Consider the following 12,384-nt stretch of genomic DNA (forward strand, 5'->3'; position numbering starts at 1 on the left):
TTGTTGTTATTGTTTTTCTATATTTGGCAGCTCTGAACTTGAGAACCTTAAACTACTTTTCCTAACTTGTTTTTTTTTTTTCTTTAAACTGCTTTACTGTCTGTGAAAGGGGGATGCAATCATCTGGTCAATAGGTACATAAATTTAAGGGTATTGGAATACTCATGCACTTTTTATTTTATTTTTATTTTATTTTTTAAACATTTATTTATTTTTGAAAGAGAGTGAGAGAGTGGGGGAGGGGTAGTGAGAGAAGGAGACACAGAATCGGAAGCAGGCTCCAGGCTCTGAGCTGTCAGCACAAAGCCTGACACAGGGCTTGAACTCATGAACTGTGAGGTCATGACTTGAGCCGAAGTCGGACGCTCAGCCGACTGAGCCACCCAGGAGCCCCTAGAATACTCATGCACTTTAAAGAAAAAAAACATGCAATGTACAAATGCATTACAGTGATGATCCTTTGTTCACAAGTATTGATTGAAAGCATATTAATGTTTTATATGCCTCTCTGAACTAGGACATGCATGGTATCTGCCCTCATAGAATTTATAGTCTTCAGGAGAAGTTAAACATTATATATAATACAATAAACAATATTATTATCATACAACATAAATACACAAATCCCCGATCGATTGTGGTAAGCGTATTGAGAGAAGAAAGCCAGTTATTATATTTAGGAGTGGAACTACATTATACTATATTTAATGGGAACTACATTAGTTTGGGTACAAAACTTTCCAAGGATTGACATTTAGTTAAGACCTATCTGAGGATGAAAAGAAACTAGTGAGTGTCTGGGGCAGGGGTGTGGGGGTAAAGGGGCGGAGGAAATGTTCCACATCATTTCACATACCAAAAGAAGGCCAAAGGCAGCTAGAGTTTAGGGAGCCAAGAGAGAAGGGGCAATAGATCTAGACCTGTGTTAAGGAATTTGGAACAAGAGCACGACCTGCCCATGTTCACTTGTTTCAAGGGTTGCTCTGGTTGCTGGATTGGAGGGAGGCAAGTGTGGAAGAAGAGAGACCAGGTGGGAGGCTACTGATGAGTAGCCCAGCAAAGAACTGATGGTGGCTTGTGTGGACCGGAGTAGATGGAGATGGGAAGCAAAATAGGCAGAGTCAAAATAGACTGTGGGAGTGAAATTGACAGGACTTGGTAATAGATTGAATGTGAATGTAGATGGTGCAGCCACTGACAGAAATGAGGAAGTCTGTAGGAGGAACAGGTCTGGTAGGGAGGATGATTACTTGTGATTTGCTGTCAGAATCATTTAATTGCAATGCAAATTGTTTTAACCCATTGCAATCAACAGATAATTATTGTAATACAATTATGAATGTATATATTTTGTAGAACTGACGAGGTTTCATCTGGTGCAGATATATATAAAGTTGTAATATTAAGGAAGTCCAGATGATCCTTAGAATCCCTATGTTTAAAGTGTTTCAAACGATTGTGAGGCAAAAAAATATAATCAGTACTGTCAGTTTAGTACCCGCTTGACTATTATTTTGACATCATTTAAACTTAACCATGGAGAGTACAGCTCTGAACACAGAGCAAAAATTTCTCATGACAGAAGTTCTATACTGAAAACTCTGGGTCTTGGTTCTGGAAAATGAAGAGGCTTCTGGTATTTTATATTAAAACATGAATATTCCTCATATCTATACAAAAGCTGAGCAAGATGAAAGAACACTCATTTTTAACAAATGCACAGGAGGCCAGGGCTCAACAAGTGACCAACTGTTACAGTATCCCTTCCACAAGCATGTGGTGTGGGTGACTGTTTATTAAATAGCACAGTTGGGCTTTGAGGTGTGAAGAAAAAGGAGGGGGAGAAAAAAGGAAGAAGAATAAAGAGGACAAGAATGGCAAACAAGAGGGGGAGGTGGAAGGATAGAGGGAAGAGGGAAAAAAGGGAGAGGGAGAAGGAGGGAAATGAAGGAAGAAAAGGAGGAAGAAAAAAAAAACAGAAGAGAAAACCCTGACATTCACTTCTAATAAATCTGAGGCCAATACACAAAGAAAAAATGCCATTTGGAAGAGCTGTCATAAATATGATCAGAAAGATTTCTTCTCAATTACCCCATAAAACAAATCTTCCTACCATCACCACCTTCCCTAACTACTCTTCAGGGGCCAGAGACAGATGGGGAATCAGAGAATATACCAGACTCAGAGCATAAAGGTTTATAGCTAATGGACAGTTTATGACTGGAACCTAGGACACAGATCAGTCCAGATGTTTGGGGAGCTCTGTACTTTCCAACAGCTGGTCCACTGTACCTACCCAAATTACGTCAGCTGCTTTGTATACTTTTTGGAATATCTAAAACATCTCATCAGCTGGATTCCATGTGTTTTCTTTGGGGATACATCAGTATTCCATGAAAAACAAAACAAAAAAAAAAAAAGGTTAGAAGGTGAAAGGAAAGGCGGACTTGAGAAAAACAGACCAGGTCTTTGCTTATGACAACTGTATTCAAGTTGTCTCAGAAGACAAACAGGAATGATCCCTGTGGTCACCATGTCGCACATACCCTTTTCACTTTCTGAGGTGACTGGTAAATAGCTGTGTGACAGAGCAAATTCATTCACCTCCAGGAGCCCCAGGTCCTTCATTATAAGATGAAGTGACTGAACTAAATGGTGTCCATAAGACTTCTTCCAGGTCTGTCATTTGACTTTGACTTGCCTCCCTGGGAACGCTGTGTTCAAACCCCATGGGAATTGGCTTGACTTGCTCTGTGGAGGTCATCCAAACCCGATTTCCACTCAGCTTGTTCTGTGATTTCTACTTTTAAGTCGGCCTGGGAACGTCTCCTCTAAAATTTACAACTGGATGAAATAAATCCATCAAGGGCAGCTAATTAGCACGAATATAGTTGCCAGCAGTAACTTATGAGGGAAATTCTGTAAGGATGAAGGGAAATGATTCTTCCCAGACACAAGAAAAGTTCCACTGATTTGGCACACAGTTGGGAATTAGTTGCCAAGACGTAGGGCGGAAAGGTGATTACTAGGTCTTTTTCTCTGAGAAAGGTATGATTCCAAAGTGGAAATGGACAAAAGGGCCCCTGTGTCCTTCTATTTAGGATGAAGTTAGACTACACCAGTCAGACCTATGTATGGGCCATCAAGGCAGGGCTTCTGGAACCAGCAGCTGAGAGTCATCATCTCTTGCTCCTAAGGATGTCACCCTTCCCAGGAAGCCTTGCCCACCTACCAGCCTTTCTCTGGCTTGCTGAGCAGTGGCTGTCCAGCCCAGCAGAATCTGGCAAAACAGGGTAACGCACAGACCAAAGCCACCACTGCTCCAATGGGACTCGGCTATTTCCAAGGGCTCCCTCTGAACATGAGTGACCACAGCTCCTATGGGCCAAGATTCCCAAGCCGTGTTCCCGACTCACGGTCGGTTGCAAGCCGGCACCAGCCTTAGAGGGCTGGGCAGTGCACCCACACTTGTCCTCAAGTTCTGACTTTTCCAGAGACAGTCCCCAAGCAGGAAGTAGTAAATTCAGGGAGAAGCGGCATCCAGGCCAGCTGACTTTCCAGAGTTTGCTGATAGAATCAACTTTGTTTGCTGCAGTGGGGCTCTCACATCACCACATTCCAGGGCTGAAGTATAATTACTTTAAACACAGAGTGGCATTTAACCAAGCCACTGTTTATGTGCCTAAATCAGCACTCAGAGGAAACTGCCTTTTAAATCAACTTTTTGATGTTGCCTCGACAGTGCATGTGACTTTGGCAGGGAAAATAAGCCCGGTTATTGGCGCTTGACGTATGACTCAAAGGCTCTGAAGTGCTGTGCTGGATCCAGTAGCCTGCCCACAATGAAGCTGTCTTCTTGTCCTCACTGGGCCAGCCATGCCAAGCAGCTTCACGTGGGGGTGGTCTTCTGCCTTGCTTTCCTGCTTGTCTTTCTGTCACGTTGATGAACTGACACAGTATGACCCACCAAGACGAAGCTATTGCGTGGATAACACTTCCTTAGTCCACCGGCACCTCCAGATGCAGTGTTTTACCCAAAGGACAGGCACCCGGGTGGTCTTTTTAAGCAGGCTTTCCTGCTGCTCCTTCCTAGGTTGGTTAAGAAGGATCTTTGTGAAAGCAGACCAGAGAGGACTAACTCTAGTGGATTACGTGGTATTACTTACAGATTCTTGGGTCTCTAAACAGAAGATGCCTGGGACGCCTGGGTGGCTCAGTCGGTTGAGCGTCCGGCTTCGGCTCAGGTCGTGATCTCACAGTTTGTGAGTTCGAGCCCCGCGTCGGGCTCTGTGCTGACAGCTCGGAGCCTGGAGCCTGCTTCGAATTCTGTGTCTCCCTCTCTCTCTCTGCTCCTCCCCTGCTCATGCTCTGTCTCTCTCTCTCTCCTTCAAAAATAAATAAAAACACTTAAAAAAAAAATTTGAACAGAAGATGCCTTACACACCAATGACTAATTTTTATAAGATATAATTTATATTTAAAAATGACTTCTAGGGAGATAAAATAAAAACCCGCACAACAGTACCTTTCCTTGCAACCCACTCTAAGTAGGTCGATGTGATTACCCCCACTTTAAGATCAGGAAACAGAGATTCTCCCAGGTCCAGCAGGGGCAGAAAGGCAAGGAAGTTGCAAAAGTTGGAGTGGAAAGACTCTACCTGGTCCCAGCGTGTACAGTTCCAGAGGTGACCGACATAAATAGGGTGAGCATTTAATTGACGGTGCAGAGCGGGACTGTTTGTTTTGTTTTGTTTTCAGAATGAAAAGGGAATTATTAAAATTTAAACAGGAATAACAGGCATAACCTGGGGCTTTCTGGCAAACCCGGATGTGTATCCCAGTCATCCTGCAGCCTTCATCAGTGATGCCATATCTGGGTGAGCCCTGAAGCCAATGAAGCTTCTGGTCCCTAACTCACACGGGTCCCTGTGCATGCTGGGAGTGGCCTGGACTTGTAGAGCGTTGTAGGTGTGTAGTGAAAACTAGACCATGATCAGGAAGCATTTCTGTGTAAAGCATCCCTGATAATTTCCCTGAAGATGTTTTTGGAAAAGTTCCAAATCCCCAAGGCTTCAGTTACCTGTTGTGATTTCTTTCCTAAGTAATTGTTCATCCGTGGCCTTAATTTTGCACACATGATTTGTTATTCTTTTAGTTACTTATTCTTATTGTTTTAATGTCTATTTATTTTTGAGGGAGAGAGAGAGAGGAGCGGCAGAGAAAGAGGGAGACAGAGGATTCAAAGTGGGCTCTGTGCTGAGAGTGGAGAGCCCAAGGTGGGGCTCAAACTCATGAGCTGTGAGTTCATGACCTGAGCTGAAGTCAGACACAATCGACTAAGCCACCCAGGTGCCCCTCTTTTTTTCTTCTTTTTTTAGAGAGCATCCTTCTCCGCACCCTCTGACTCCTACACAAATTGTATGAGCCTCAAGTTCCACACTTTGTAGTAAGGGCACCTGCTCAGGTGGCACAGTCTGGGGAGAGAAGTAGGGACCAGCATCATCCCAGTAGGGTGTAAATCACATTATTTCTTACTCTCATCATATTTATACCAATGTAATTAGGATGAAATGATCACTAAAGGCAGCTCTAAGAGAAGAAAATCAATCTCCCAGCTGGAGCTGAGGGTCATAGACAAAAGAAAGAGGTAGCAGTGGCCTTGCTTTTGAGTCCTTGGTTAGTTATAGGAAGAAATGTAGGAGAAAATGGTGCATTGCATGTTTGTGAGCTTCAGGTCCTTTTATATTATTCACTGATAGGGCTATTTCCTGCCTGAGAACTTTACTCTGAGTCAGTCCTTGACCCCGCTTCTACTGCTGCCCAACCCCCAACACATACATACTCTGCTCAGGTTCTAGTGTATTTGCTCCTACTCACAATACCCTGAAGATTCATCCGGACCAAGCCTTAGGAGACCTTCAATCTAATTCTTTGTCTGCACTGACTCATTTTCTGGCTTTGCCATTTTTCATAAGCTCTTCAGTTCTCTTGGATGTGTGATGAAAATGATTTAATACCTCAAGAAATAGGAGATCAAATTTTGCTCCTCAAAAAAAATAGGTCAGATCTGAAAATCAGCTGCCCTCTACACACGTGTTAAAATACCTTTGCTCTATGGACCGTGAGAAAGGTATAGGTGATTGTTCAAAGAGAACAACACAAAAATGATCTTGGCAGAATTCCTTTTCATACTTCAAGAAATCAGGGGCACCTGGGTGGCTCAGTCGGTTGAGCGTCCAACTTTGGCTCAGGTCATGACCTTGCGGTTTGTCAGTTCAAGCCCCTCATCGGTTTCTGTGCTGACAGCTCAGAGCCTGGAGCCTGCTTCGGATTCTGTGTCTCCCTTCTTTCTCTGCCCCTCCCCAGCTCATGCTCTGTTTCTCTAAAAAAATAAATAAACATTAAAAACATAAATAAAAAAAAAAAAGAAATGAAATGAGGTGCTCTTGTTTCGTTACCACCTGGGTACACTGGAGAATCTATGCCTCAAAGAGCTATGCATTCTGAACCAGTCTGCCATCATGTTTCCTATCCATAAAATGGGCTCCTGAATTCCACAGGTCCAAACAGTCAAAATTCATTATATTGTATAAACCAGAGTACAGCTGATGACTCAGAGCTAAATCCTGACAATCACTCAGCCCTCTCTGTCACCCAGCTCTGTCACCTTTCCTATTTTTGTGAAGGTCATGCACATTTTCTCATCCCTCTGGACATGCTTTTCTCCTATTAGAAAGCCGCTTTACCTCTTCTCCACCTGGACTGTACTCCTCGTTGTCCTTCAGAGTTTTCCCGGCTATCACAGTTTCCTGGAAGACTTCACCGTTGCTGTCTTCCTCCCGTCACCATTAACACCTAGTTCACAATCATATATTTCTCTATACCGTATCATCAAGTTTTATTGACTAGACCATGAGCAATCTCAGTAAACACTGCATTTACTGTAGTTGCAGTAGACATCCAATAAATGTTGAATAAATGAACAAGTGAATGAAAGCAAGATGGCATTAGAGAGCACTTATAATGCAAGAACTGTGGTTTAGTGGTTCCGGAAATAGATTAAAAGAATTTCCTATGAACCTTACTCCGGTGTTTCCCAACTTAGAAACAGTAGCCCCTATTGGGAACACCATATGGACAATACTATTCACCAGTTGGGATAAAAAATTTCAAGGACCTCCCAGACCTTTGATCTATCAAGGGTAAGTTAGAATCTCCAATTTCTGAAACTTTCCCTTACCGCCTTCATTCCTGCCCGTATTAGTGCTGCCTTCCTACAGGTGCCTGGATGGCTCAATCAGTTAAGTGTCTAACTCCTGATTTTAGCTCAGGTCATGATCTCATGGTTCATGAATTCGGGCCCTTCATCAGGCTCTGCACTGACAATGAGGAGCCTGCTCTCTCTCCCTCTCTCTCTCTCTGCCTCTCCCCCTCAAAAATAAATAAATAAACTTAAAAAATATATATTGCTGCCTTCCTAAAAGCAAGATGAATTTGTAGGATGAGTGTATATGATTGTGTTATCCCATTGTGGAATATATATGTCTATTCCATTGCTCCATCTTTAAAAAAAATTTTTTTAACATTTATTTATTTTTGGGAGACACAGAGAGACAGAGTACAAGTGGGGGAGAGACAGAAGAGAGGGAGACACAGAATCTGAAGCAAGCTCCAGACTCTGAGCTGTCAGCACAGAGCCCAATGTGCAGCTCAAACTCATGAACTGTGAGATCCGTGAGATCATGACCTGAGCTGAAGTCGGACGCTTAACCGACTGAGCCACCCAGGCATCCCCTACTGCTCTGTCTTTCATAAAATGGCTCTGCTAGGCTCTGCTTAGCCAGGGACATGGGCACTGTCTAGATCTGCTTCAGTCCAGCCTTAGGGGCCCAGAGTGGTGTTCTTTACTTGCCCTTCTAAACTGCAGCGCTGAGACAGCTAAACATCAGCACCAATCTTTTAAGCTCAGCAAGTTAGTAAAATGAATTTTTTAAATCCAAATTAGAGCTGAGGGAGCTTGGGAACATTTGTCTGGAATGCTAACTTGCCTTCATAAAACTCACTAAAATAATTGCTCACCCCCCATCTTGCTCGATCAAAACTATAATTAAACACATTGGAGATTTTTCAAGTTGTCCAGGTAGCAGGAAAACTATAATGACAGTAAAAAAAAAATTACACTATATCTAGCAACTGTACTTGAAAACTATAAAGAGTGTTAATACCATCTCTCCTGTTATACTAAAAATTCCCAACATTGTTATAGTTTTAAAACATCATTTGCCACTCACCCTGTCGCCAGCATTGTGTGTGCTGAAGGGAATGAAACAGAGTAGTTTGGGAGTACTTTCATTACCCGGATCAGTAATTTGAACACTTGGTGTCTTACTTCCAACAATCCGCATATTTAGAATGGGATGAATTTGTGTGTGTGGAGGGGGAGATGATTATATATTTTTCCCATTTAGCTGAAACTAATTCAGAAGAGCTTTAATAATTTCTGCTGTTGCGTTTTCAGAGAATAAATGACTGAAACTGAAAACAAAACCCAGAAATTCTCATTTCTAACCCTACATTTGTCCTATGACCCTTCTGGGATTCCCCTGACTTCTTCCGTTGCGTTCCGTTCCGTTCCATTCCCTTCCCTTCCCTTTCCTTTCTTTTTTTCCCTTTCTTTTCTTTTCTTCTTCTTATATGCTGGCAAAAAAAAAAAAAAAAATAGACAGATTTTTACCCAAGACAGGAAGCAGTACCTGAGTAACTATTCCCTGGACCCTGACTGGAATGGAATCTCCTTAGTGTCACAGGCTGCCATAGGATATGTCACTGTAACATTCAAATCTTTTTGCTCCCCAGCAGAAACCCCACCACACTGACCCATCACAGGTGTGTGTCCTCACTGTTCTTCAATGCAACATGCCCATTCTTACTTCCAGGTCTTGGTAGAATGTTCTTGTCTCTCTTCTCTGCTATCCAAACCGTGCTTTCTGTGAGGCCCACCTAGGCCTGGCTTCATTTGAGGAAGTTATACCCATTCTCATCAGCTCATAACTGCCCCTCTCTATATTCCCTTAGCATATACTGTCTAAGTCATTCTTTTTATAACTGAATTCTGTTCTTTTCTCTTTACTGAATTAGGAGCTCCTGATGAACAAGGTTCATGTCTTATTTGGAGGGAGGGGTTGTCATATCCTAGGTTTATTTAGGCATGAAGTAGGCAACTGACAGTGTTTGTTTAAGTGGCCAAAAAAAAAAAAAATCGAATCCTTGATGATACTCCCAGATTTGGTGAAGAGCAAGATAGCATGATGGAAAGCACATGAGTTCTGAGTCAGACAGAATTTTTTAATCTCCCTTGTCCTCAGGTATTTGGGTTTTTTCCCCTGTCAATAGGAATAAGAAGACTTAACTTGCCTAGTTATCAGGATTAGAAATAAGAAATGTGAAATTCCATGTACAGCGCCTTCTATATAGGCGCTCAATAAATTGGAACTATATAGAACTTCTATATAGGCGCTATAGTTCTATATATACTATATAGAACCTATATAGTAGGTTCTCAATAAATTGGAGTTATTATTGGTTATGAAACCGAGACCTGGAAATAATGATCCTATTTTCTGTTAATTTACCAAACAGATTAAAGAGTTTTGAGATTTCTTTTACTTAGGGAAAATAAAAATCATTGAGTGCCATCACTTGCACTCACGATCAGAGAACTCTAGAGGGAAAATGGGAAAGATTGAAGTTGCCAGGCTTGCCCGTGCAACCTCTTATCATTATTAATCTGGGGACTGGGTTGTTTTGCACAGTTAATATAGCAGCAGTCACATCTCCACAATGAAAGATTTTAAATCATATTCCTCTGTAAATCATTCATTCCATTCTCAGGATTTCTCCTCTGCTACTCTTGCCTGATGTCAGATTAAGAAGATAAATAATTCTGAAACATACCGAAGAGAGATTTTAAAGGGATTTGATATATAATGACGTGCCTTAAGTAAAAGGATGAGTTTTAGTTCCTTAAAATACATGCATATATCCACCACATGATAATGTCACTGATCCATCATCTCATGTCTCTTCCTCAGTGGAAGTGATGCCAAAATCTTTGCATTAAATGTAAAGTGAACAAAACTGCTCCTTAATTGGCTCTGATGACCTGGTAAGCTAAATACAAATGGTCCTTTTATTTTCAGCCACTCCAGTGATTTCCAGAAAATGAAGAGTCTGAATTGTTCTGGCTGTCTGAAGCCTATAGCTAGAGCTCAGGTAAGTACCCTATAAAAGAAGAGAGTCCTGTTCAAGAGAGTCTTATAACCTTGTGAACAATTTATAAAGTGCTGAAGAGGAGCCCAGGACAGAAATGTACAGAGAACCAACTTATTGGCTATTCTTGAGTGGGTCATATGCCATGTCCCCTGTGGCTTTTCCATTTTTTTAAAAATGAGGGTGACAGTTTTTGCAAGATATTATCAGGAGGTCTGTTTAGATGTACCGTGTAGTGACTGAAGACACTGGCTTCGGAGTCAGAAAGACCTGGACTTGAATCCTGGTTATGTTACTTATCAACTGTCACTTTGAACAGAAAACCTCTGTGTTACTTTTCTCATTTGTAAAAAATGTGAGTAACTATTGCTCCTACTCGTAAGATTAAATAAGGTGCCTGGGACATCGGAATAGATCAGTTACTGTTAGCTATTATTTGTAAAATACTATAAGCTTCTTATAGAAAAGAAGCCCATATGATTCAATATCTGAATTATTCACCTGGCAGGTACAGGTTTGGGAGGGTATTTTCAATTTTTTTTTTTAATTTTTTTTTCAACGTTTATTTATTTTTGGGACAGAGAGAGACAGAGCATGAACGGGTGAGGGGCAGAGAGAGAGGGAGACACAGAATCGGAAACAGGCTCCAGGCTCTGAGCCATCAGCCCAGAGCCCGACGCGGGGCTCGAACTCCCGGACCGCGAGATCGTGACCTGGCTGAAGTCGGACGCTTAACCGACTGCGCCACCCAGGCGCCCCTTTCAATTTTTTAAAAGTAGATTTTAAATAGGCTTTTACTTTAAATAAGCACCATATGCCAAATTATGGTTTAGTTAACTCATACATTTCTGATTATTCTTGATATGACTGTAGAGTGGCAACCATCAGTATTAGGAGTATATCACATTTATCTGCATGAAAACAGTGCTTCCTCTCTCTTGATAATTTTACTCTGAAATACTGGGGCTGAATGAAGTGAACAGGAGAATTATTAAATTATCAAGTTCCAAAATAGTCAAGCTTCACTATTCTTTGAGATTCTCATCCACATTCACTTTCTTCCACAATGTAAGTTGCGAATTAATAACCTTAGCTTCTCAGGTATAAGTTTGTGAATGAGACCTAGAAAGAGGTTTTATGAGTTTCATTAGTATAAGGAAAATAATGATTGAAGCATAGGGTTTTCCTTGGTTTAAACTATTACATGTAAGGGTTAAGATACTTCAGAAGGTCTAGTCAGATAGGACACCCTGGTGCACAGATGACTGAAGGACTAACAGATAGCAAAGCACAGCCCAAGGAGGTTGGAAATCAAGAAAAAGGGAGAGTGAGGGAGAGGTGAGGCAAAGAGAAACTTCTGGGCAAGATGAAAAATGGTGAGATGGCTATCTTGGGTCCAGGTCCTCAAAAGACCAGACCATACAGGCATCCTACTGTCTCCATTCCTGCTATTGATAAACAGAAGTAGCTCTGGAATGCTCATCTCTCTCCTGTGGCTACCATCACCCAATCCTGCTTCTCCCCTTGCTCACCACCCCATTCCTTACCCAGTTGGAAAGTTGGAGCTTTGGAGTTGTTTATAATCAAAGTCATGAAATAATAATATTTGAGCTTAAAAATTTTTTTAATATTTTATTTGTTTTTGAGAGAGAGAGAGAGAGAGAGAGAGAGAGAGTGTGTGTGTGTGTATGTGTGTGAGCAGGGGAGGGGCAGAGAGAGGAGACCAGACTCTGAAGCAGGCTCCAGGCTCCAAGCTGTCAGCACAGAGCCCCATGCGGGGCCCATGAACCATGGGATCATGACCTGAGGTGAAGTCGGCTGCATAACCAACGGAGCCACCCAGGCGCCCCAATATTTGAGCTTAAAGACAGATGTGGGACTGTTTCCAAGAATACAGCCTGATGATGATATCCTCTACAATCTCTGACTGTTACTGTTGATGTGGAGATCATCTCATTAACTGCATAATGATAAATTTTTTTAAACAACTTTATTGAGGTATAATTGACATATTATAAAATCTATTTTAGGTGCACCTATAATTTCGTGACTTTTTAATAAACTTAGAGTTATTTAATCATCACCACAATCCACTTTGAGGACATTTCCAACATC

The 12,384-nt window shown here is 41.8% G+C and overlaps 1 protein-coding gene across 2 annotated transcripts in view; it reads left to right on the forward strand.

The window, feature by feature from the left end:
- FRMD6 (FERM domain containing 6) overlaps positions 1-12,384 on the forward strand; it is a 240,944-nt gene that overhangs the window by 127,472 nt on the left and 101,088 nt on the right. For both annotated transcript variants that reach the window (XM_043556141.1, XM_043556142.1), the window contains exon 4: positions 10,200-10,272. The gene's annotated coding sequence lies outside the window, so the exon portion shown is untranslated. The remainder of the gene's footprint in view (positions 1-10,199; positions 10,273-12,384) is intronic.

This window comes from Prionailurus bengalensis, chromosome B3 (genome assembly GCF_016509475.1).
Source record: "Prionailurus bengalensis isolate Pbe53 chromosome B3, Fcat_Pben_1.1_paternal_pri, whole genome shotgun sequence".
NCBI classification, from domain to species: Eukaryota; Metazoa; Chordata; class Mammalia; order Carnivora; family Felidae; genus Prionailurus; species Prionailurus bengalensis.